Source organism: Euprymna scolopes, chromosome 29, assembly GCF_053919585.1.
Source record: "Euprymna scolopes isolate OS-2025 chromosome 29, ASM5391958v1, whole genome shotgun sequence".
Taxonomy (NCBI): Eukaryota; Metazoa; Mollusca; class Cephalopoda; order Sepiida; family Sepiolidae; genus Euprymna; species Euprymna scolopes.
In genome coordinates this window covers 108,759,039-108,785,808 of record NC_136510.1, presented here as the reverse complement: position 1 = coordinate 108,785,808, position 26,770 = coordinate 108,759,039, and positions in this window count along the sequence as shown.

Below are 26,770 nucleotides of genomic sequence, written 5' to 3'. Positions count from 1 at the left end.
TCAATCACCGCCTTGATACGAGTCCGGAACAGGAAGTATGCCTTTTCCACAAATGCCGGCGGGAGCTCGGCGAATACTTGGCGGATGACGGCGATCAGGCTGGCTTTGCTGTTGTGGGAGGTCATGTTGGTGATGTTCTCGACGTATGACCAAACGAAGTAGTCCAGCGGGTTCAACTCGAGGGAAAAGGGGTTCATTGAGAGAAGGGTACAAAGTCGTAGCACTCTCTTCCGAAGCCAAGCCTGGATCTCTTCAGATTTGTGGGTCGGTGCAGAGTCCTGCTGCCACACCCAGGGTCTGCCAGCTACCACTTGATTGCACCAGGGGATCACAGCACTCTTCAGCATATTAAGGTACCCACTTGTATTTACTTTAAAGCCGACTTCGAAAATGTGAGGTGGCATGATGTGGCCCTCACTTGTAACCACACCAAAGATCACAACCATGGACGGAAACTTCGTTGAACTGTGCCCTCAAGCGTTGAACCTTCTGGATTTGCATTTTGAGTGTGTTGACAATGGTAACGTTGTCATAACTTGGTTCGGTAGAGAGCATGAGTTGTACAGCAGCGCATCAACCTTGCTCGTTGTAACATCGTGTCATTTTCAGACATGATGGAACGCTACTATCCCTCTCGGGGTTTGTACACAAATGACCAACTAGCAGAGGGTCAGCAACACAAAAAAATAAAACCGGTTTTTATCAAACGGAAATGGAATCATGTCGTCTTTTCTAGGGCGACAATGTTCCCCTCCCATAGTAGCACAGTGACCTGACGTTGCCCAGGAGTGAATGATGATCAATAAATGTTTCACGTTCCCATATTCTATTATTTTGAAATCGATGAAATCGCCCATTTTTCAATCAAACCGATTGATTGCCTGCCCTAGTTTGGGACGCATCACGTTGCATTGGAAAGAAGATCACCTGCTTATTGCTATTACTTATTTCACAATACATTGGAATTTACATTGCACTGTAGAGAACCTATTGTTTATTTTATAAAATTATTTGATATATAACGTCTTGAATTAAAGTTTAAAATGCAAAAAGTCAAATATCATACTATGCTTGTGCTCTATAGAGAAACATTCATTTCAAATGTGCCCCTGTCATATCAAAGAACTTACTATTCATTCCATATGTCGAACCTTTCAGGTTGTGTGGCAATAAATCTTCTAAAATGCACTTGAGATGTTAGGCTTTGTAAGGTGCTAATTCCGGTCCAAATCGCTTGCTCCTTTGTTCATCGGATTATTTCGATTATCGATTATCGATTATCGATACGTATCGAAGACATTCCGATGCAAATCATATCAAAGCACACTGCCAAGTTCCTTCGTGTTAAATTTCATAAAAATCGGCCTAGCTGTTTTCGAATCCATAGAGAACGAACTCATAGAAACACGGACAGACACACAGACAGACACACAAACACAGTCTATTTTATATAATAATAGAACTTTTAGTTTTTACCTCTTCTTTGACATCTTCTCGTATATTAAGTTGCCATCTATGCTCATCTTTTAGTTTTATTTTCCATTATTTACGTTATGTTGTTATATAAAAAGTAACAATAACGTTATGTTGTTATATAAAAAAGTAACTATAACGTTATGTCTTATATAAAACAGTAACAATAACGTTATGTTGTTATATAAAAAGTAACAATAACGTTATGTTGTTATATAAAAAAGTAACAACAACGTTATGTTGTTATATAAAAAAGTAACAATAACGTTATGTCGTTATATGAAAAAGTAACAATAACGTTATGTTGTTATATAAAAAAGTGACTATAACGTTATGTTGTTGTATAAAAAAGTAACAATAACGTCATGTTGTTATATAAAAAAGTAACAATAACGTTATGTTGTTATATAAAAAGTAACAATAACGTTATGTCGTTGTATAAAAAAGTAACAATAACGTTATGTCGTTGTATAAAAAAGTAATAATAACTTTATGTCGTTATATAAAAAGTAACAATAACGTTATGTCATTATATAAAAAAGTAACAATAACGTTATGTCGTTCTATAAAAAAGTAACAGTATCAAGATTCACATAAAATATGAAACTTCGTATTATTTTATTCTGCGAAGTACTATTCTCATCTCGAGTGCTATTATCACAATGTTTCGGTCGAAGTAACCCCTGGCGTTCTACAGTTGTATCTTGCCGAACTCAGGAACGCAAAGACCCGTTGCGCAGTGGTTAGAGTACTTGGAAAAATCAATTGTAAAAGTGATATTTACCTGGGGGCAAAGATTCAATTTACAGTGTGGGCGACTAAAAACTGCAATTACAAATTACTTAGCATCTCTATCCAGTCATAGCTGACGGAACGAGCGCATACTACTATCTTGAAGTAAATAAAAAGGAAAAAACTATAAGAGCAGAAAGCATTCTGACATCTAGGTAACCCAGCGGTGAAGTGGTGGGATTTTGGTGCGTGAAGGGTACGTCGGGGTATGCCGGGTACGTTGACAGGACACATATGATGTGAATTAATCAGGTCACATTTCATTAAGCCTTTATGACCTGGTGGAACTAACTCGTTCAATCGTAAATAAATGAATATAACGGCATTAATAAAGTATGAATTGCTTCAAACACGCCTTGTACGTATTAGTTTAGTATCTGGATAGATGCCAGATACCTCCATATTGCAACTGTCCATTGCTTATATATGCCGCCATCTGTGTCAGAGAGTGGACGTTTTCGTTTGTTATCATAAACACATTTTTTCAAACACTATGGATAATAATCAATGCCGGTGTCCCTCAGGGGTTCATCCTGGGCCCAGCTCTTTTCCTGATCTACATTAATGATCTTCCAAATGACATCCTTATATCATTTGTAGACATTTATGCTGACGACACTACCATTTATGGTAGCACATCTAAGACAGTAAATGACCAAGTTCTCTCCAATTCTCTCTCCTCTGATCTTGAGCACGTAGTACAATGGGGAAAGGAGTGGCTGGTTACTTTTAATGCATCTAAAACCAAGCTTCTCTCTTTACATCATCAACATTCTGATCCACATCTGGCATCAATTGAAATGAATGGCTTTCGTCTTTAGGAGGCCTCAAGTTTTGACAAGCTTCTTGGCTTGACCATTACTCCTGATCTTAAATGGAACACGTACATCAAATCTGTTGCCAAGGCCGCTGGAAAAATGGTGGGATCTTTCTATCGATCCGGTAGATATCTCACTGCTGATGCTATTCTCTATCTATATAAGAGCCAGGTACGTCCAAGGATGGAATACTGTTGCCACATCTGGGCAGGAGCTGCTAGAAAGGACTTGACCTGCCTTGATAGAGTTCAAAATAGACTTCGTAGCCTCGTAGGAGATGTCCTTTTCTCTTCCTTGCAACCTCTATCTCACAGAAGAGATGTTGCGAGTTTGTCTCTGATGTATCATTATTTTCATGGAGAGTGTTCGACTGAGCTTCAATCTATGGTCCCCCCTCGCCAAACGTTCACAAAAAACACTCGTCTAGCTGTAAACACTATCAATAATTTCCCCCACTCTTTATCTGTGCCTAAACCTAAACGTAGATTCCATGAACAAAGCTTCTTTCTTAGAACTGCACGCCTGTGGAATTGTCTTCCGTTTTCCTGCTTTCCGGCTGACTACAATATGGTTGTTTTCAAGTCTAACGTAAATAAGTTCTTGATGAGCCGTTCCATATAAGTTATCAAATTTACCAAATTTTCATTACTAATGATTACTATATTGTCCAATTTCTACTGTACACTCTTTAACCCTTATCCTTGAGTGGCCTCTTGGACTTGATAATGTGGTGATGCCTATGTAAAAAAAAAAAAAGTTTATAAAAGGCAAAATTCTCAGTGGTAGTTTTACTATTAGACTTCATAAGTTTTCCAATTTGAAGACAACCATAGTATTATTACTTTTTAAACTCACTAAAATTAAAAATAAATATTTTTTAATCATCTACATCATAATTCAGGTAATAAAGAGTTAAGTGAAAACTGACTAAAGTATATTTTAAATACACTTTGATCGCAAGGAATAATTATAAATGAAACACCAAGTTCGGTAAGGAAGGATAACATGTTTTGAAGGGAAAATGCCTGGTGATATTGATAATTAGAAATATACAAGTACTTCATGACCTCTGTGATTTGAAGGGGACTTGAAAAACATTATAAAATGATAAAATAAAATTGGAGGTTTATATTATCGATATAATATTCTGCTTGTTCCTTCCTTATTTAGTTCGTACGTTACACTGTGGAAAAAATCAAATACAATTTTTTAATACCAAACTGATTTAAAGACGACCAAATTTGGGAGAATTGACTTTAAATAGGTCAGTTTGGTAATCTTGGGCAAGAATATGAGAGTGACCTCCTTTCGATGTAGCTTCGTTTTCGAATATCGCTATGATAATATATGATCACTGCTGTAATAGTGTTAGAGAGAGGTTCGTAGTAATTTCGGTGTGAAACGTTTTTTCACCAAAGGAGAAGTCAGTGAAACGTTACGTAATAAAGGGAACATTAGAAAGAAAGAAGGCAAAAAGTCATTGTCTGAACTGAAAGAGTAAATTAAAGATTGTCTCTTACAATGTGGTTTTTATTGTTTGTATTGAACTATGTAGCAAACTATTACTTTCTTAGTATTTATTAGTACAATAATTTATCTCGTTTTGGTAAGATCTAGATTTAATGTATAATGAGCACTATTTTCATAGAAAAAATTATTAGGCATATTGTTGGGTGTTATTGTTTTTTGTCCAAAAACAAAACACACATGTTTGTTGATTTAGTATATTTCATATTTTGTGGAATTTCCATGGGTCCTTCTAGATGTTATTATTCGAATGTTATTAATATTATTCTCATATTGGATGTCATTCTCACAAGATTTCGATCGATGTAACCTCAGAACTTCTCCAAATGTTTCTTGTCGCATACGGGTATTTATACGTAATCTCAAACGGTATTTAATTCCCGGGATAGCTTGCCCCCGTTTTGTCAGCCATGATCAGTGAGAAGACTTAAGTAATTCTGAATTATATTCCTTGTTCTCCTGAGAGGTCCTGAGTAACTTGAAATTGTATTTTTTGGTCGCCCACAAATGCAAGAACCCGATTCGCAGAGTTTAGAGTAATTGGAAAAAACAGTTGTTAAAGTGCTATTCTCCCGGAAGGTTTAAGGTTCAATTCTCAGTGTAGGCGACAGATAAAAAAATGCCAAATTCATTAAAATTGGATTTAAAAAAAAAAAAAAAAGCAATGCGTTCTGTGTTGAATTTTTATTAACAATAAATGTATTTTTTTTTAATTAATTCTTATTGGCTTTAAAAAGTTTACAAAAGAATTTACTAAAAAAGTTTTTTTTAAATTGGTCGTTATTAGTCTTATTTATTCATCTATTTATTTATTTTGTTCCTTTTATTCATGATGTGTTTTAAAATTTTCAACTACCGTGGAATTTCTTAAGTTAATTCCTAAAAATTAAGAAGAAAAATGAGGAGGCAAATAATTAATTTACTAAATACTCTTTCCCTATATCAGCGTGCTATTTCCACGATTTACAGTTACATTTTAATTTTTAGGAATTTTTAATATACTGTATATATTTTCCTTGTGTCATATCATTTATAACGCATGCTCTCTAGCGATCCAGGTTATGAAAACAGGACCATTGCTGGCACCCTCAAAATGCACATCTGGACGATTCTACGCTTGAGGGCACAGCTCAGCGAAGTTTTCGGCTACAGTTATGTTCTTTGGTGTAGTTTCAAGTGAGGGCCGCATCATACCACATCACATATTCGAAGTTAGCTTGAATACTGACACCAAAGTGTATCTGGATGTGCTGAAGAGTGATGATCCCTTTGGGCAATTAGATGGCCGCTGACAGACAGGTGGCAGCAGGACTCGTTGCTGGCCCACAACTCTAAAGCGATCCAGTCTTGGCTTTAGAAGAGTGCTACGACTTTGTACCCTTCTCTCATGGCCCCCTTCTTCTCCCGACGTGAAGCATGACACCAACATGACACCAAAGCAAATTCCGGACCTGTATCGAGGCGGTGATTAAAGCTGAATGCGGCTGCATTGAATAGAAGTAAGCTCTACTACATAATCAAGTTACCTGAATTTATTTTTTTAATAAAAATTTTAAGAGAAATTTGTACTGTTGTTTCCTTTAGGGCGACAAATTTATCGTTCCACATAGTAGACCACTTTTGAAATGGCCTTTTTCCTGTTGATTGCAGTTCGCTACTGGTCCTGTGCAGTTCTATGAGGTCCACCCTACCAGGCTTAGCCATCTTTCTTTGAAAAGAAGTTAGTTTATTGCTAATCGTCTTACACGCCCCTGGGTCGGTCGGGGTGCTGACAGGGCTGCCCAGGCATTTTTCCTAGCCATAGTGCCCCCCACATGGGGTGTTGATTTTTCAGTCTCACTGTTCGATTCTAGTAATATGTGATCATTTTTGTAATAGCGTGAGAAAGGAACTCGTAATTTCGACGTGCAGCCGTTCTTCACCGAAGAAGCAAAACTACATTTGTTGATTAAATATATTTCTCATTTCGTGGAATTTCCACGGGTCTTTCTAGTTTTCATCATTCGAACTACTATTCTCATATTAGGTCATTCATACAAGATTTCCAAATGTTTCTTGTCGCATACGAGAGTTATACAGAATTTCAAACGGTATTTAATTCTCGGGTTAGCTTTCCTTTGTTTTGTAAGCCATGACCGGCGAGAAAACGTAAGTAATTTGCAGTTGTATCCTTAGTATCGCCCGTATGTAAGATTAGCGGACTAATAGCAACGCACTTAATTCCCTCGTTCGCCGACTGCGCATGCCCCGATACACCTAGCTGTGTATAAAACGATTCTATTAATGATTATATTAAGAAAAGGGAAAAGCAATTTATTTTGTAGTATTAGAATGAAAAATACTAAAATCGAAAGAGATAGCAAGATCGATTCCATTTTTCACAAGGCGGAAGGGGGATGGCGTAGTTAGGCAAATAGCGAAAACAAGAGAATTAATGGCGCAAAGTACAAGAAAATAATCAGCAGATCGTGAAACGTCTTTATCCGATGTTCGTATCTGATTAAATGTTTCAGTTCCGCTTTTTTACAATGCGACGAAATTTATCTTAACAATTGTTTTCAAGTATCAGCATTTTTACTTCATCATATCAAGCTAAAAACAAAGCTGAGAAAAGCAGAAGTATTTGTATGTGATGTCAATAAATAAGTAAAAGCTTTTCTTTTTGTTGTATTTTTTTTTGTATTTAATATTTTATTGCAATTGAAAACTTCTGAGATTCAGTTTCATTTACGTTGTATCCCCGAGTAGAAAACATCACACAAATATAAAATATAGAATAGATTTATTTTTCTAAATACAATAATAGAAGTCCGTGTCGGGTAACAACACTTGGTAATGGATTCGACAAGTAAACTGGTAAGTGTTTGCATTCCAGCTCACAGCTTCCATTAATTCCAAGCAGTTTTGCTCTTCGTAGATATACGTGAACCCAAGTCACGTGTTTGAGCTACGTCAAAACATAATTATTTGGAATGTTTATTCAGAGGAATATCATTTATTCATTTATTTATTGCGGACTATTATCCTCTTCATTATTAATTAATTATTATATTAATAAAGGAGGAAAATTGTGTAGAAATATATTTTTATTGCGATTAAAAACTTGTTGGTTTCAGTTTCATTTATGTTGTCTGGATGAGTAGAAACCCATACACAGAAATATAGAAACGATTTATCCCGCTAGGTACAATACAAGAAGTCCGTGTCAGGTAGCAACAATTGGTAATTAAGTTGCTATGTAAACTGCAGTGTGTTCGCATTCCAGCTCACAGCTTCAACTGACTTCACCCGGTTTTGCTCTTCTTAAATATACATACAGAGTAGTCGTATGTTCGCCCACGTCAAAACAGTTTCGAAATAGAATTCCGTTATTTTGTTTGTTCCATAAAATATTGAATTCCCTGTTTTTCACACATTTTGTTATTCATTTCTTTTTGCACTTTGACTTTTGTTTGTAATACGTGGGTTATTCGGACTACTGCTCTCATCTAAGATTTTATACTCATAATGTTTCGGCCGATGCAATATTCGGTCTATATTTTTACTTTATCGTAGCAAGTTGAGAATAAAGAAAGATAAATTGTATATTTTTCCTGCGATTAATACTTTGTGATTCAGTATTCTTTTACTTTGTATTGTCGAGTGGGAAACAATACATAGAACTTAAGTATAGAATAGATTTAGTCCGCTAGGTACAATAATAGAACTTCGTGTCCCGTAGCAATAACTGCTGAGTTTAAAAGTAACGTTTTCGCATTCCAGCTTGCAGCTTCAATTTTCGCTGTACGTAAATATACGTGAACGGTAGTCACGTATTCGAGCTACGTTACAACAGTTTCAAAATGGAATTACCGAATATTTACCGATGAAATACCTGTCCGTCTTGTTGAACTCGGGAATCTCTATGTAAAACTTGGCAATCTGTACGAAATTTCGAACGAAATCCTTTATTTAATAAACAAGATAAGCTCGCATTTGTTTTATCAGGAATAACCGAACAGAAAGCTTAAGTAATTTGTAATTTTATTCTTAATATCATGCAACTGAAGATTGACGGAACGAGAATAAACTACTTGATATTTCGGACTACTATTCTTATCTAAGTTGTTATTTTCAGAACGTTTCGAACGATGAAAATCAAGACCGTCTTATAAATCTCGGGAATTTTTATATCAAACTCGGGAATCTTTATTCCACAGATTCCTGTTTTTATTTCTGCTTTTCATTTACATTTGAACATTGACTTTTTCGTTTGCATTACCCTTCTGATTTTAGATTATATTCTCAGAACGTTTCGATTGTTGAAATCTCAAACCTTTTTCAGGTACATCCAGCACTTTACAATCGTCCGAAATAACCACTTCGCAGTTTCAGCCTCCACTATTCGACTTGCGATGTCCTATCGTCTGGAGGTAATTATGAAGGATTGGTGTCATCTGTTCATAACTGATTAACGTAACTTCAAGTTCTGGTCTATCATCGTCAACGATAGAGGTAACCCGCCTGTGGTTTCTGTCCTCCGATGATCTGCTGTAGGTCATATGGTCCATCGAGTTGCATTGCTTGGAAAAACAGGCAAAGAATAAAGAAATATGACAAACTGTCAAGTGTTTTTAAACTTTGTAGTAACCTTGTCACGCAATTCAAACGTCATTTCGGTTTGTTTACAATATTTCTAGGTGAGCTGCAGGTTTATTTCTGAAACATTACTGAGGATTTGTATAACACTTAATTCGAGTATTATTTCAAAAGTATTGCTTCTTATTACATTATTTAACCAGTAGAAGAGATAAGAAGATAGGAGTGGTACGATTAAAAGAAGCTACGTTTTATGCCCCAGAATTTATTTTTCTTCATAGTCCCTACCATTCTCAATTCAGTTTTGCTAGGGATTACATGATGTCATGGGATTCTAATGCACGTCCCTCATCGGGGTTGATTTCTAAGGACCTCAAACCGCTAATATTTGCAACAAAGACAGGAAACTTTAAGGTTATGACTTACTACCAATATATATATATATATATATATATATATATGTGTGTGTGTGTGTGTGTGTGTGTGTGTGTGTGTGTGTGTGTGTGTGTGTGTGTGTGTGTGTGTGACAAATGTATTTTGGTGTCTGAAGAGTTGCTATTTTAAAAAATATTTTTAAATAATTTCAATTTGTTCAAATTGTTACAAAACCATTGTAACACACGAGGAAATACACCATATGATGTTATTTTATATTTTCTTGTTTTTTTTGCAAGACTATTATATATATATATGTGTGTGTGTGTGTGTGTGTGTGTGTGTGTGTGTGTGTGTGTGTGTGTGTGTATGCGTACATACGTACATATATATATATATATATATATATATATATATATATGGGGGGGGGTTATTTGTTTTTGCGATACGTTTTTGAATGAATTCAATTATTTACGAAAGTGTACTTTTACCTAAATCCGAGTTGGGAATAATTTTCCCTTTGACTAATTTGGCATCCCCATATGAGAAGCGGCATACATATTGTTTTATAAAATATAATAATTATATTTTAAAAACAATATATATATATATATATATATATATATATAGAGAGAGAGAGAGAGAGACAGAGAGAGAGAGAGAGAGAGAGACAGACAGAGACAGACAGACAGACAGACAGACAGACAAACAGACAGAGACAGACAGACAGATAGATATAGATATAGATATATAGATATGCAACATTGCAATTACAATTCCTGATTACACTGGAGCTGGCTTTCTTCAGCAATACTTGCTTTAAAAGTTTTACATAAAAATCGACTTCTGTTTCCTCTCTCCTCTGTTCTCCTATTTTTCACACCCTAAAAACTTACAACGATTCTATTAACTTAAGCTCGTCTTTGAAGATATCTCTCATACCTTCTTTTGCAAATAGGTGTCAGAATTTAAAAAAAAAGGCGATAATCAACGGCCAGATACATTGTCACGTGCACACGCGTCCTCACCCCATTGGCTCTACACAATTTCGCTGACGTTAACACCTGACGTCCACACATACACATATATCATTACAGAGAAAATCGAAAGTAGCGGCCAAAACCTGTTTGAAATTGAATTGCCATACATAAACGAATAAGAAATAAAACACATATATAAACATACTAGCTGGACGCAAGGCGTTGCCCGATCTTAAAACTCCTAAACTGAGAACGGAGTAACGGTCTTACGGCTAAAATGCTCGAAAATTCTCTATCGAGGAGGTTAAAGCCGACAAAACAAAATAAAACAAAATCATTTTTGAATTAAAAAAAATAAAAATAAATAAAAATACAGAACCCAAGATGCCACCCCCTATCCTCCAACACTACCCCTTCAGTACACGGCATAAACCAGTTAGGACGACTAGTTCTTCTCTCTTCCTCGATATGAACTCGAGACCGCACGGTCAAACTCTTCCAAAGCTAATTTATGACATTTTCTATCTATAATTTTGAAATCCACCTGTCTTGATATTGGAAAACCTTATGTATTACAGACATTATTTTCTATTCATCTATTTTTTTTTCCAGGTTTGACTAAATTTCTGAACATTTCAACTGCACTTATCTTTCTTTTGCTCTTTTGTTCTGCTGTTTTTTTTTTCTCAAAATTATATCTGCACTATTAACTAAACACTTAAAAATGCTTTTTCTCAGCAGTATGCATTACTTCTTAACCAGTCTAAACTTTGTACCCAAGCCAAATTGTTCTAGTCTAAACCAGCTTTTAAACGGGTTCTTCCAAACTAAATTAATACAAAAAAAAAAAATTTGAAAGTTCCATTTCGGTATCTTATAAAGGTAAAGCTCGAATGTTCAAATCATTCTCTATCGAGGTTAGATAAAGCCAAAAATAAAAAATAAAGTATTTACGTATAATTATGTGAGGGAAGATTATTTTCAAATATTCTCCTAAACTGAGAACGGAGTAACGGACTTATTAAGTAGATATTAGTAAGTCCTTACATTTTTTTATTTATTTTTTTATTTATTTATTTATTTTTTTATTTTTTTTTTTTAATGGAGAGTACATAATACACTGTGGTTGTGTTATCGGCAGCTCCAGTAACTCTCGCTTCTCCTTTTTTCCCGTCAGTCCTCATTTCCAATGAGTAATTTTTCTGACAAAGGGTGAAGAAAAGGCTGCTTTCCAGGTCGGTAATACTTCGTGAATAGTAGTCTAAGATGTCGAAAATTTTTCTGTTTCTATTTCCATCCTTGTGGTCACGTCACTAGTAAGGATGCTGGAAGTAAACGTTTCATCTGGGCTGACGTTACCCGCCTGATAGTCAGGGACCTGAACCTTGGTTAACCACTAAGGAGGCTGTCCTATCAGCAAGGGTAAAATACTAGGGCTGCTGTATTGCCATTTGGTGAATGGATTCTGGACCATGCAGTAGTTTCTGGTGCGGCCTCTCGATGCCATACTAGTGGGTAATTGTTACGGCTTTACCTTATCATGTGCTACAAAAAATTCCTCTCTTTCTCTCTCTTACTTTCCCTCTCTGTCCTACTCTAACCAAGTCTGTCGACCTGTTCCATAAACCCCAAAAACTCAACATGAAATATCTCAAAAAAAAAACACGAATAAACCTAAAATCCCATCCTCCAACGTAGACCCCTACTACCATGTCTCCTTCTCCAACATCAGGTGTCATTACTCTTCCTAAACGAAACTGGCATACAGCCGATCACTTCCCTAGATGAGTTCATAATAAAAAGATACTCTAGCTTAATATCTAAATCTGACCCCCAAGATCGCCACGGGCATGGCATATGCGCCTACATTTAAGATTGCTTCCCGTGTGGTAGAAATATCTCCAGAGAAGTCCCTAATTTACCTTATATGTGCGTTCGGGTTGCACTTGCTTACACCACGGCATTTATATTTGCTCTCTATCGCCCCCACAACAACGGGGTTATTGTCTTTAAGAGTATATCTGAGAAAATTAACCACATCCTGTCTGCTACCATTCACATTTGCGGTGACTTCCATAATGTGGAATGGCTGTCCCACTCAAATAAGATAGATGATGAAGGGAGGTTCTGTCATGATTTTGCCATTGCCTATGACCTCACTCAGATTGTTTGCGAACCCACCCGTGTTCCTGATACTACTGATCAGTATGCAAGCCTTCTAGACTGTTTTCTCACAACTTCACCTGAGCTATGTTCATGTTCCGTTCTATCTCCCCTGGGATCCTCCGAGCACACAGTTGTATCAGTTAAGATAAAAATGAAATACAATAAGTCTTCAGATGTACCTCTCCACTGTACTGTATATCGATACTCTATGGCTGACTGGGATAGCTTCCGTACATTTATATCTGATCTACCTCTGCATTCCATGTTTAAAAAGGATGTGTCCTCTATAGTATCAGACCTGACCGAATGGTTAATTGTAGGCATAGACCGATTCATACCATCCAAAAATTCCAACAAAAACCTAACAGCCAGCCATGGTTCTCCCCTGAATGTGCTGCTGCCATTGCGCACAGAAATCACTTTTTCCATAGCTACCAATGTAATAGATGTACTGAGACTAAAGCTGCCTTCAGGACTGCCAGCAACCATTGTAAAAGAGTAATAAAAAATGCAAGAGAGCTATATGCTCAGTTCGTCAAATCCAAAGTAGCTGAGCAGCGGCTTGGTTCCCACCAGTTTTGGCAAATAGCAAACAGGATCCTGAACAGATGCGTGCGTTCTATCCCAACCATCATCAATGGACCTGAGGTCATCTCATCAGCATCAGACAAGGCCAAACTATTCGCCAAGAACTTTTCAGCTAACTCTATCCTCTGCGACAAAGGGCTTCCCTGTATTTCCTCCTACAACAGACAACACACAAATATATGTGCACGAGGTCGCCAAGCTAATCAAGAACCTTGATTCCAGTAAAGCAACTGACCCAGACGGCATTCCAATTATAGCGTTTAAAAAGTTTCGACCAGAACTTGCCCCCATACTTACAAAACTGTTTAAGCGTTGCCTTAAGGAGAAGTGCTTTCCAACACTCTGGAAAACCTCGCCAGTATGCCTTGTATTTAAGAACTCAGGCGATAAGTCATCTCCCTCTCAGTACAGACCAATAAGTCTCATGTGTGTCATGAGTAAGTTACTGGAATCCATATTAAATTAAAAAAAAAGTAGTCAACCACCTCAGCAGAAATAACCTTCTTAGTGACATGCAATATGGTTTCCGTTCTGCTAGATCTACAGCTGATGTGCTAACAGTTTTACCCCATAGGATTAGTGAATCTCTCGACAAAGGCTTTCTTTTCTAGGGCAATTTGACATATCAAAGGCCTTCCATAAGTTTGGCAGAAGGGCCTACTTCACAAGATTTTCAGCGACGGTATAACTGGAAATGTTTTCTCAATAATTAAATCATTTCTCTCTGATAGGCTCATAAGAGTAGTGGCTGATGGGCAGCAATCAGAGGCCCACATTATAAATGCTGGAGTCCCTCAGGTGTCCATCCTTGGCTCAACTCTCTTCCTGATCTACATCAATGATCTCCCAAACACACATACTTAATTCATTCGTTGACATCTATGCTGATGACACGGCCATATACAGCAACACACCAAAGGCCGTAAATGACAAAGCTCTCTCTGATTCTCTTTCCTCTGATCTTGAGCGGGTGGTTCAGTGGGGGAAGAGATGGCTGGTTACTTTTAATGCATCTAAAACCAAGCTCCTAACTTTACATCATCAACACTCTGTTCCTCATCTAGCATCAATTGAAACGGATGGCTCTCGTCTTGCGGAGGCTTCATGTTTTGACAAGCTCCTGTGTTTGACCTTTAGTTCTGATCTGAAACGGAACACGTATATCAAGTCTTTTGCCCGCGCCGCTGGGAAAACGGTGGGATTCTTCTACCGCTCCAGAAGAGATCTCACTACTGATGCAATTCTCTATCTGTATAAAAGCCAATTACGTCCAAACATGGAGTACTGCTGCCATATCTGGCTTCGAGCTTCAAACAACAGCCTATCCTGCCTTGAATAGTACAAAATAGACTTCGTGGCTTAGTGGGGAGTGCTCCCATATCTTCCCTGCAACCTCTCTCCCACAGAAGAGACGCTGCGAGCCTGTCTTTGTTTTATCGTTATTTACATAGCAAGTGCTCGTCCGAGCTCCAGTCTCTGGTCCCCTCTTGCCAACCCTTCATGATAAACATCTGTCTAGCTAAAACCACTGTCAGTAATTTCCCCCACTCTTTATCTGTGCTTAAATCAAAATGTAGATTCTATGAACATAGCTTTTTTCTGACAAGTGCACACCTGTGGAATTCTCTTCCGTTTGCCTGTTTCCCACCTGACTACAACTTGGACGTCTTCAAGTGTTACACAATGGATTGAGAGAGAGAGAGAGAGAGAGAGAGAGAGAGAGAGAGAGAGAGAGAGGTGAGTAAACGTGGAGTGTAGACACGTTTACCAGAACCGAAGGTCAGCTGACCAGATTACGTATGAGTGACGTGGTGAGGTTGGCTAGATCTGTGAGATTTGATTTGGACACAGAAGACAACGGAGGCTTCCCGTTGTCTCCTCCTCTCTACGGGGGGGACGAACGCTGACGTGTGTAGAAGAAGAACACACAGGCCGATTTCACTTCCACCTCCTGCAAGACCCCTGGGGAAAGTGAAATAAAAACTATAAAACCCATTCATCGTCTTGGAGTGATAAATCTTCGTCAAACAGGTATCAAGTCTCCCTCCAGGACGAGAAATTTCCAGATGGTCCAACATCGAAGAAGCAGAGGTAGGTTCTGAAAATACATGTCACACACACGATTCCCTTTATGATAATCAAACACACAACCATTTATATTAGAGACAATCATACGCACACGGAATCCTTTTATGTTATACACCAAACGTAAATGGTGCCCTTCGATGATAACCCTATGTAACACAAGTATAACATAAACAAATTCCTGATCAATCGCCCCCTTAAGTAAGACACTTTATCAAATCTCCAATACCAACTATTACTACGATATTATCCCATTGATTATTGTACATAAAATAACCCTCATCCCCGAGTGGCTTCCAGGCCTTCATAAGTGGTGAACCCATGTAAAAAAAAACAAAAAAATAACATAATATTTTAATTTGTACAGATTGCGAATGTATTATTATAGAATCAATCCTCTATTTAATATTTTATATTACAAAGAATAATATTCCCGATAAAGTAATTCTCAAAAAAAATCAAAATATAATATTGTTGATGATGACGTTCATTTAATTCCGTCTGTGTTTGTTTACAATATCATGTCAGCTGATATTTGGGCTTGACGATCTTAAATATAATTATTCCTCTCTTATAATTAAAATAGAATATTACAGAGGAGTAGTTAACGTTACACCGACCAAGTACACCGATGTCACGTAAAATCTATCGCTGTAAAAATTATTTTTTTATCTATAAGAGAATTAAGAATATTTAGATAGGATGTTTTCGAATTTCGATACTTATCGGATGAATTTCTGAACAAAACATATCTAAGAAAACTGCCAGACAAATAAATTACCTGTGTGTGAAATTCGCAAAAGATAGGCTCAGCTGTTTCGGAATCAATGCGGAAAGAACACACACACAATGTGACTTTTATATAATAGTAGAGATATATTCGTTTGGAATTTGTATATATATATATATATATATATATATATATATATATATATATATATATATATATGCGTGTGTGTGTATATATATGTGTGTGTGCGTATGTTTGTGTGTGTGTGTGTGTGTGTAAGTTTATAAGGGGGCGAGAGTGTTAGGTGGAGTATACGTTTCACACACTCAAACGATCGACTTTGCTCAATTATAAATGTTCGACGCCGAACAGAGTTGTATATTTTGGCAGGTGTCCAAGTATTTTGTAGTCGTTGTGGAAGAGAGTTCAACGGACAGTGAAAAGCGAAAGTCCCCTGGGAGACGAAACATATATACTCGGAGTAGAGCTGGGCAACAGTAGCCTCCGCCCCAATCTGGACAATAAAACTTCACTCGCCTGTCTGTATTTTGTTCGAAGTGAATGCGTATTGTCAATCTATCTTGAAAATCTATTTTCTTTGCACTGCTCGTTCTTCTTTAAAAATACAATCTTCTATATAATGAGGGAAAACTTTCGCACGTACGAACTTTTAACCCAATGAATCTTTTCTCTTTATCTCTCTCTATTTCGACAGACATTTGCTGTATGCATGCCCGTCTGTTACCAGAACTCGGAATATCATTTAATAGTGCTGTCACTTTAGACAGCACATATCATTTCTGTTGTAATAGACATGGGAAAAAAGAATAAAAATAAATGTATACTTCTTTCTTGTATTTTCACCCCAAACAAGGAACAGTGCAATTTAGTGTAAGGGGCTACTATCTGGGACATAAATTACATAGATACTATTTAGGGAGTTGAGCAGCAAGATATCTGTTAACATTACACTTGAATTTGTGCATGTCAGTACAATCAGAGAAACAGGAACACGGAAGGGAATTCCAAAGTCTAGTAGTTCTGAGGAAGAAACTATTACAGTAGAAGGCTTTCTGGTATCTGGGGATCTCTATTGTGTAGGGGTGGGATTTTGCTGCTTGTCGGGTTTGTCGGAGGTATTTACAACGAGGGGGTACAAGGGTTCATTGTTCGTCTTGTAAAACAAGCAGACGGATGCAACATTTCGTCAATAGGACAGCGGTTGAAGCCTAGCTGACAGTCCCGGACCTGTTAGGATGGTGACGCTCTTTTAAACATTGCCCAAGGGTGAGAGAGTAGCAGATGCACCAGCCCAAATGTGACAAGAATACTCCATACATGGGTGAATGGTGGCCTTATAGAGGTGCAGAATATTTTCGGGCGTTAGTAGCTTTCTAGCACTGTAGAGAGAGTCCACCTTTCTCGCAGAAGTTGCAGCAATGCACTCGATGTATATGTTCCAACTCATGTTTTCTGTGAACGTTAAATCGAGGATTTTCAACGAAGTATTTTCAGGCAATGTATCATTAAGCAAAGCTATTGGTGGCTCAGAAGGTTTCTTGTAAATATTAAAGGAAAGAAGCTTCGCCTTATAGCATTAATCGACACGAACGCATCATGTCTAGCAACAGTAATCTATCCGGTATATATACATATATTCTGACGTATGTCCTCCGACCACTACAACTAAGTTATTCGGAAATTCACACAGATGATCTGTTTATAGTATTAAAGGCTTTGTGAGGAAACACTTTTTGGTACGACTGCTCATCTTCGTCGGTGTAATGGATTCACAAGACAGAGTGTGCTATAGACCTCGGGTTGTTTTCACCTAAATACATGTCTAAACGAAGACTGGTGATGCATCTCTACCAGTGAATTAAACGCGCCCGCAGATACCTAAATGAAAATGTATATATCTTCTTCACCCCACCCCCCTCTCTCTCTCTCTCTCTCTCTCTCTCTCTCTCTCTCTCTCTCTTTATCCTTATCTATCTATCTATCTATCTATCTATTTATCTATCTCGGTATATATATATATATATATATATATATATATATATATACACATATATATATGTATATATATATATTAAATATATTATATATTTATATTAAATATATAACGATATATATACATATATATATATATATATATATATATATATATATGTCAGCCCATATACATATATATATATATATTAAATATATTATATATTTATATTAAATATATAACGATATATATATATATATATGTCAGCCCATTTAAGAAACCCTTTGCTTATGATTGAGCACTTTTCAGTTGAAATAAAGTCGGTTAATTTAGCTCGCAAGCACAGATCAGCATATAATGATTAGATCACTCTGATAGACGTTAAAAAACATTTTAAAATAAATGTTTAAATTTCAACAGTATTTCTCGCGGTAAACGATGGCCATATGGATTTGGTCCTTGCTTATGGAGTCAGAGATGGCTTCGTTGCTGGGTTCGAATCAGTCGACCGGTGTTAATCGTGACACTCTGCACTGATGATTCCCGAAAGGGTGAAACACTAGTGTCTGTAGGTATTTAATTATTATAGTAAATAATTATATATATATATTATATATATATACATAATTATATATAAATAATTATCTTTATATATATATATATATATATATATATATATATATATATATATATATATATATATATATTTATTTAAAAGAGTGTAGTCATCAACATCTATGGGTTTTTCAGACATTTATCATTTTTTGTTTAAAAATATTTTTATAACGCGTTTCAAGTCTTGTTCAGCTCTCTTCAGATATTTTATATAAATGTTTATTCTAAAGTGAAAGTTTGAGATGTCGTTTTGAAAACATATTAACTCTGACAATACTGATTGTGTTTTTCAGAGAAATGCCAATCTCATCAATAGCCGGTGTATTGCTCTAGAGTTCAATCAGAGTTAAGTCCATTTGGTAGGCGAGGGGGCTTTTGGTCTATTTGGTGATAATTTTCATGTTTTTTTTATGATTTTCTTTCTATTTTGATGTATGTATATGTGTGTCAGTGTGTTAAGGCGAGAGTTGTGCGTGTGTGTGCATAAATGCGTGTGGGTCAAAATCCGTGCTTTTTTTTTAGGGGGGGTGTCAATTCCCAATCCAAACACACATATATATATGTATTCAGTCATCCTAACATAAGTAAACGCACACACACAAACAAAATGCAAAATAGATAACAAATGATACACACAGACAATCTCTCTCTCTCTCTCTCTCTCTCTCTCTCTCTCTCTCTCTCTATATATATATATATATATATATATATATATATATATATATATTAAAATAAAGTACTATGTTATATATATATTAAGCCAAATAACTACACGAAGATTTTGTAAAATAAACAAGCATTTACTTGTTGAAATTATTTATAATGTCAGCGTAATACGGCTTATTTTGATCATATATATTTTTTTGTGTCGTTATAAAAACGAAAGAGTTTGTATTAAATATCCAAAGGTTCTTTCTAATAGTTATATAAGTCTTAGGTCCAGGTGATGGTGCGTGTGTTCTGCGTGATATAAGCGTTGGCTTAGTTCATGGAGGTGCAAGAAGCATAGAAAAAGATGTTTTTACTTATATTCTTTTGCAGAACAACGTAAAAGAAACTATAAATACCACCACCCCTCATTACAGTGTAACGAAACGTTTAAAAAAATCAATATCTCCCCCTTTAAAATAGCATCCCCTAGCTAGAAGTTAACTATAACTCATTATTTTCGGAGTTACATACTCCCATAGAGCATTTGAATTTATACACTACATTGGTTTGTTCCACAGTTTTTATAGCCGATGAGGAGTTGTTTCTAATCAAAAATCTTTGTGTTTCAGACTTCTTGTAGTAAATAATAAATTTAATTTTAGAATTACTGTCAAAAGGCGTCAAGTATCTACGTATGATATTTTTAATTGCATTTTCTTCTTTTAAATGCTCTATGGGAGAATATAACTCCGAAAATAATGCATACGTTGGACATACAACGACAACGTTGTCCCGGCGAATAACCATGCATCTAAATAATACTAATGTTATATATAAACATTAAAAGAACATAACTGCCCCCTCCAATCTTAGAAAGGTCCTCTTTGACATTATACGACATGAGAATAATATTAAAAACATTAAAAATTCTTGAAGCGTCATATATTAGAACCCTACAACCCACTAAAATGATATCGCATGCGAGAAAAGCAGTAACGTTTTAAAATGTCTTGCGTAGTTCGTATTGGACGGACTTTGTTAACGGTGTCCATGAACTTGCTGATTTTTATACTCGAATTTTTAATCGACTTTTCATCGACTCTATATATTTCAACTTATCGTCGTTTACTGTATATTTTCGTTGTCACTTTTAATTATCATTTTCCCTCTTTCGCACTTTTACTTCAACACCTGGTGATGATTCGTGGACGAATCGAAAGATCTTGTAGTGAAGTAGAACAAAAAAGAAATTAAAAACAAATATATAAGACACAGCTGTTCCTTCCAAAAGGTCGAGCTCTTCAACGTCCAAAAATAATTCACCGTCACAAAAAGAATTCGCCGTCACTTCTTCCAACCGTCGTTTCACTCTCTGCGCTCTTCACCCCTGCTTAACAAAAAGTACCGTTTATATGCTGCCCATTTCTCGACTTATGCAAATTGACTATCAACCAGAGCCATCCAGTTTTCCATTTCTCCAAACAGCCAATTTGCAAAGGGGGACAACTCAAACCACAGATCTCATGACAAAACGAATTATGGAACTTTTAATAATATTTTTTTTGATTTTGATACAAAAATATTATACGAAAAATCTAAAAATTAAAAAAAAGAGTCATGAGGCAAAGTGTCTCCGTTGAATTTAATAATATTTGCTTGAATGGAAAATGCTGGCTAAATATACCAATTTAATATATATATATATATATATATATATATATATATATATATATATATATAGTCAGTAGAGTTTAGTTTCCTAGAAGTACATCCAATGAAACAACATGTGTCTACCAAAATAGTGCTCAATGAGTGAACAGAGCAGGTATATTAATTTTATTTATACAAACATTGATGGCTACATATGTGCATACATGTTTCTGTAATCACCCGCGTTGGGGGATTACGTCTTCAGGCGTTGGGGGATTACGTCTTCGACGGTAATTCTTGGCCTGAAGACGTAATCCCCCAACGCGGGTGATTACAGAAACATGTATGCACATATGTAGCCATTAATGTTTGTATAAATAAAATTAATATTATATATATATATTACAAAGAAGTCACCACTTATCAAGGCCCAGAGGCCACTTGAGGATAAGGGTTAATAAGTGTACAGGGGTCAATGGGGCAGTGATGTAGTAATTGTTAGTAATGGAAAATTTGATTACTTAAGAGGAACGACCCAGCAAGAACTTGTTTACATTGGACTTGAAACGACCAAATTATAGTCAGCCGCAAAGCAAGCAAATGGAAGAGAGTTCCACAGGTGTGCAGTTCTAAGAAAAAAGCTTGTTCATGGAATCTACGTTTAGGTTTAGACACGGACAAAGTGTGAGGGAAATTATTGATAGTGCTTTCAGCGAGTGTTTCTCGTGAATGCCTGGCAAGGGGGGGCCATAGATTGGAGTTCAAACGAGCACTTGCCATGAAAATAACGATAAAGTAGAGACAGGCTCGCAACGTCTCTTCTGTGAGAAAGAAGTTGTAGGTAAGAGAAAAGAGAAACCCCCCCCCCACTAGGCTACAAAGTCTATTTTGAACTCTGTCAAGGCAGGATAAGTCATTTCTAGCAGGTCCTGCCCAGATGTGGCAACAGTACTCCATCCTTGGACGTACTTGACTCTTATATAGATAGAGAACTGAATCAGCAATGAGATACCTACTCGATTGCTAAAAGGGTCCAACAATTTTCCCAGCGACTTTGGCAACAGATTTGATGTACGTGTTTCATTTCATATCAGGGATAATGGTCAAGCCCAGAAGCTTATCAAAACACGGCGCCCCCTAGGATGGGAGGCACACGCCAACTGACGCAAATGGGAACCAGAGCATTGATGATGTAAAGACAAAAGCCTGATTACAGATGCATTAAAAGTAACCATCTAGGAAACCAATGTCTACAACTATTTTACACACATATAACAATATATATATATATATTGTCATATATATATATTGTTATATATATATATACATATATATATATATTGTTATATATATATATATTGTTATATATATATATACATACATATATATATTGTTATATAGATATATATATGTATATATATAAGAATATACATATATATATATATATATATATATACATATATATATAAATGGGTGCTCGACGATAATTCTTGGCCTGAAGATGTAATCCCCCAATGTGGGTTATTACAGAAACATGTATGCACATATGTAGCCATCAATGTTTGTATAAATAAATTTCATATTGTTATATATATATATATATATATATATATATATATAATAGTTGTATGCATTGGTTTCTTACATGTAAATTCAATGAAACACGCGAGAGTATTAAAGAGTGCTCAATGGAGGACAGCGCTTGTATATATTGTGTTTATTATACAGACTTGTTAATTTAATATCATTTTAAATTCATACTAAGCGTTCCAGCGATAAAGACTGTGTCACCGTACATTAGAAACGCGTTTTAAAGTAATATAAACTAAGTAATTATTTCAATTCAGAGACAAAATATAAACGCATGCCAAAAGGTAGACTGACTAAACTTCAAACCAATTTTATAATGGAGACAAATAAGATATATATATTTTTTATATAATTTTTTCTTCTTCTTTTAACCTTATTCCTAATTTTCTATTTTATTTTATTCATCAACATAAAATTAATAACTTATTTTTTCTTTTATTTTGATTTTAAATATTTCCAGAAATATCTGCCTTACTCACGACTAAAATACTAGTTTTATTTTGGTGTCTTTAATTCCCCGCCCCATTTTTGCTGAATAGAAGAGTATGTTTTAAAGGGCAAAACCTTTGTCAAATTATTGTCAATACTTATTGTCAATTTCAATAAAATGAGCATCGTCTCCGAAACGATCGTACAATCGAGTTGATTTTGTTTTATTCCTTTTGAAACTAATTTTTAATTCATAATTTTGTAATCGTTTTATTCAATATTAATATAGCTCTACTATATCTATACCTATTGAGCTTATTATATATTTACAGTACAATGGACACTGTTTTCTTTTAAAAGTATTAATACATTTACTAATATATTTAAATAAACCCTGCTCTTTAGATTCCAGATCTAATTCCCTCTAAAAATATATATATATGTTTGTGTGTGTGCGTGTGCGTGTGTGTGTGCGCGCGCGTGTACAGAGATATTTGAATAAAATATGAAATTAAAAATGCTTAAACGCAGAAAAAGCATCTCCCAAAGTTTAAAAACAAAATTTGACAGATTGATGTTATGTTTGACTAATGGCTTTTAAATGGCGCACACTTGGCGAATACTGAATAATTAAACGATACAAAGTCAAGGCGTCTAATAAAAAGGCCAATTAAGTTTTGTTGACCTCGCGTGGTCTTCTTCGCAAACAAATATCTATATTTAAGGATTGGTCTTTTCAACGGCAGATCACTGTAGAACTACACAAATAGTTTTGCGATTTTTATTATATCCACAGTGAATAATTAGTCCTTTGTTTTATGAAAGAATTCTGTCCTGGATAGACACGACCAGAATTAATTATGAAAACAAAATGGCCGCGCTTTCTTTGTAACAATAATTGGTCCCCTGGGTAATAAGCGACCTATTTTTCTCTCATGAAAAGGACGTCTTTTCCTTTTTTTCCAGAGAATACATCAAAATGGAAATATTTTGTAAATTAAAAGTTCCCTTGCACTTTTATTCACTGAAATAACGCGTTTATCGCCTTCGATCACTCTTGGTAGACAATGGATACTCCCGTGAGGTTAGCTGCACATGAGACAACGTTCCTATTTTAGAAAATAAATAAATCTTGTTATAATTCTTTTTCTTTCCTTTTTAAAGGATTCAAATTTTAGTATGTTATTATTGATGATAACGACTACCAGTTGTCAAAATTTCAGCTTTTCGAAATTGTTATTTCTAACAAATATTGGGTTTTTAAATTCTATCCCTTTGTTTTGGACGCTACTGTATATATATATATATATATATATATATATATATATATATATATATATATATAAGTGACTTTCTGTGTTTGTGAGAATCCATCTCTGTCAATTTCACTGTAATTTTTTAGTATACCGACTTGAAATTTGATAAATAGAGAATTTGGACTTGTGAAACATTCAATTTCGTTTTCAGCTGGTAAAAATAACGGATTTAGGGAACAAAATTGAAAAGAATTGCGCATGGCATAAATCGACTTAGCGTGTTATTTTTACGCACGGGCAAATATACATTTATATCTTTAACAACGTTATTTTAAAAATTTTCTATGCGTATCGATTTAAGTCAAACGTTAAGCAATAAGATTGGAGAGCCATGTGTCCGAGTTTCGGTTCTGGCTGATGGCACTCAAATCAGATTTTTTTAAAATCATTACGCTTTATCAAGTATAAAATAATAATAATAATAATAATAAGAAGAAGAAGAAGAAGAAGAAGAAGAAGAAGAAGAAGAAGTACTAGCGGGGCCTGTGGAAATTCCACAGAGGAATCATTCATATGCAATATATTGATATTGGCATTTTGTAGATGTTCAGTATGAATGGATACGCTCTGATATTATTATAGCTTTTTTTGTTAAAACTACAAAAGTATTTATCTAAGTTAGGACGAACGCTCGGTAAAGCCCGATCGTAAAGTACGCTAAAATATGATATTTTAATTTTTGCAGTTTTCGTATATAATATTATATATTTAATGTTCCATAGATTTTCATATATTATAAAGTTGCGATTTCAATATATATATATATAGATAGATAGATAGATTATATATATATATATATATATATATATATATATATATGTTACCAATTTATTTGAAATTTTCAGACAACCCATCTTTAGAGTCGAGGCATGTTTTTATGTTATTAAAATAAATTTACCTCCCGAATTATTAAAATATTAAATAAAATAAATGTATTTTTTTAACCGTGGTGCGAATCTGTTCTGTTGATAAAACTGAACTTCCGGTTCGATTCATTTCACAGCGACGAATTGACGAAAGATTTCATTTTCTGTTTAGTAAGTAAAAAAAAAAAAAAAAAAAAACATAATTCATTTGTTTATCTTCCAAATTTTTTAATTTACACATTTTTTCTTTATTATATAAGGCCAAAAAAAGTTTGTCGCTTGCTTTTTGGGTTTTTTTTTTTTTGTTTTTCGATATAAGATTGGTTGGAATTAAAAAAAAACACGATTTAAAAAAATAGCGCGGATCACTCTCTGCATTAGCACCGAAAAATGTTACTAAACATTTATTAATAATTTCTCACTTTTACAAACATTTGATTTTATATTTCTTTTTAAATGACGACTTTTATCGATTTTTTTAAATATCCCCCCAAATGGTGTTTATTAGCCCCCCTCCAAAAGTGATGTTTATTCCGGAAGCTGTTCTTAAGATTTGGAGGTTGGGGGGGTGATTCCAAGGTGGACCTAATCTAAAAAAAAAAAAAAAGTTTTTTATGCGCACATAACCAACTATTTTTTTATTAACTTTATTTTTTTTTTACTTCTTTATTTAAAAATTAGTACATTTCAATGAATACAATAATAAATCATTTATCATTAATATGTGTTTTTGGTTTTGTGTTGAATGAAACTTTTTTTTTTCATTACAACAATAATGAACCAATTTAAATCTTCCGGCATGCGTTTAAGGGTTACGAAATTATCAATAAATCGTTTAGTTACTAAGCCAACGTCAGTAAATAAAAAAAATGTTACGTGCGCATGCATTAGCCTTGACTAGGGGGGGCTAAGGGAGCGACCATTAAATAATTATGCTGGTCGCCATGGAATTCAACGCCTAAGGAGTACCTAAAGTGGCACTTATGCACTTATGTTATCGTGCTATTTTTAAAAATAGTATTTTCATGTTAAATTCAAATTTTACAATATGTTTTTCTTTTATTAATTTGTTAAGTGAAAGTACAGATAACCCGGTCGGTTTCTAATGTGATCAAAATCTAGCCCCCCCCCAAAAAAAAAGGGGGTACTCTGGATAATAACAAAACATTAAAATTGCCTCAGTCTCGAAAGATTTCTTCTCTACTGAACGAGGAAACAAACGGTGAAGTGTAGTTCACCTTCTGCTTCTCTCCCCCTCTCTCTTCCTCTCTTAATATCTCTCTCTATCCATCTCTCCCTTTCCCTCTCTCAATCTATCTTTCTCTCTATATCACCCTCTCCATCTCTCTTTGAGCCCCTTTCTCTCTCTAACTCCCTCCATCTCTCTCCTTTCCTCTGTCTCATCCCTCTCTGTTTCTAACTCTCCCCCTCTCTCTGATTATCTATCAATCCCTTTATCTCTCTATCTCCTTCTCTTTCTCTATTTTCCTCTCACTTTCTCTTTTCTATCTATATATCTTCCTCTCTATCTGTCCATCTCTAATCCCG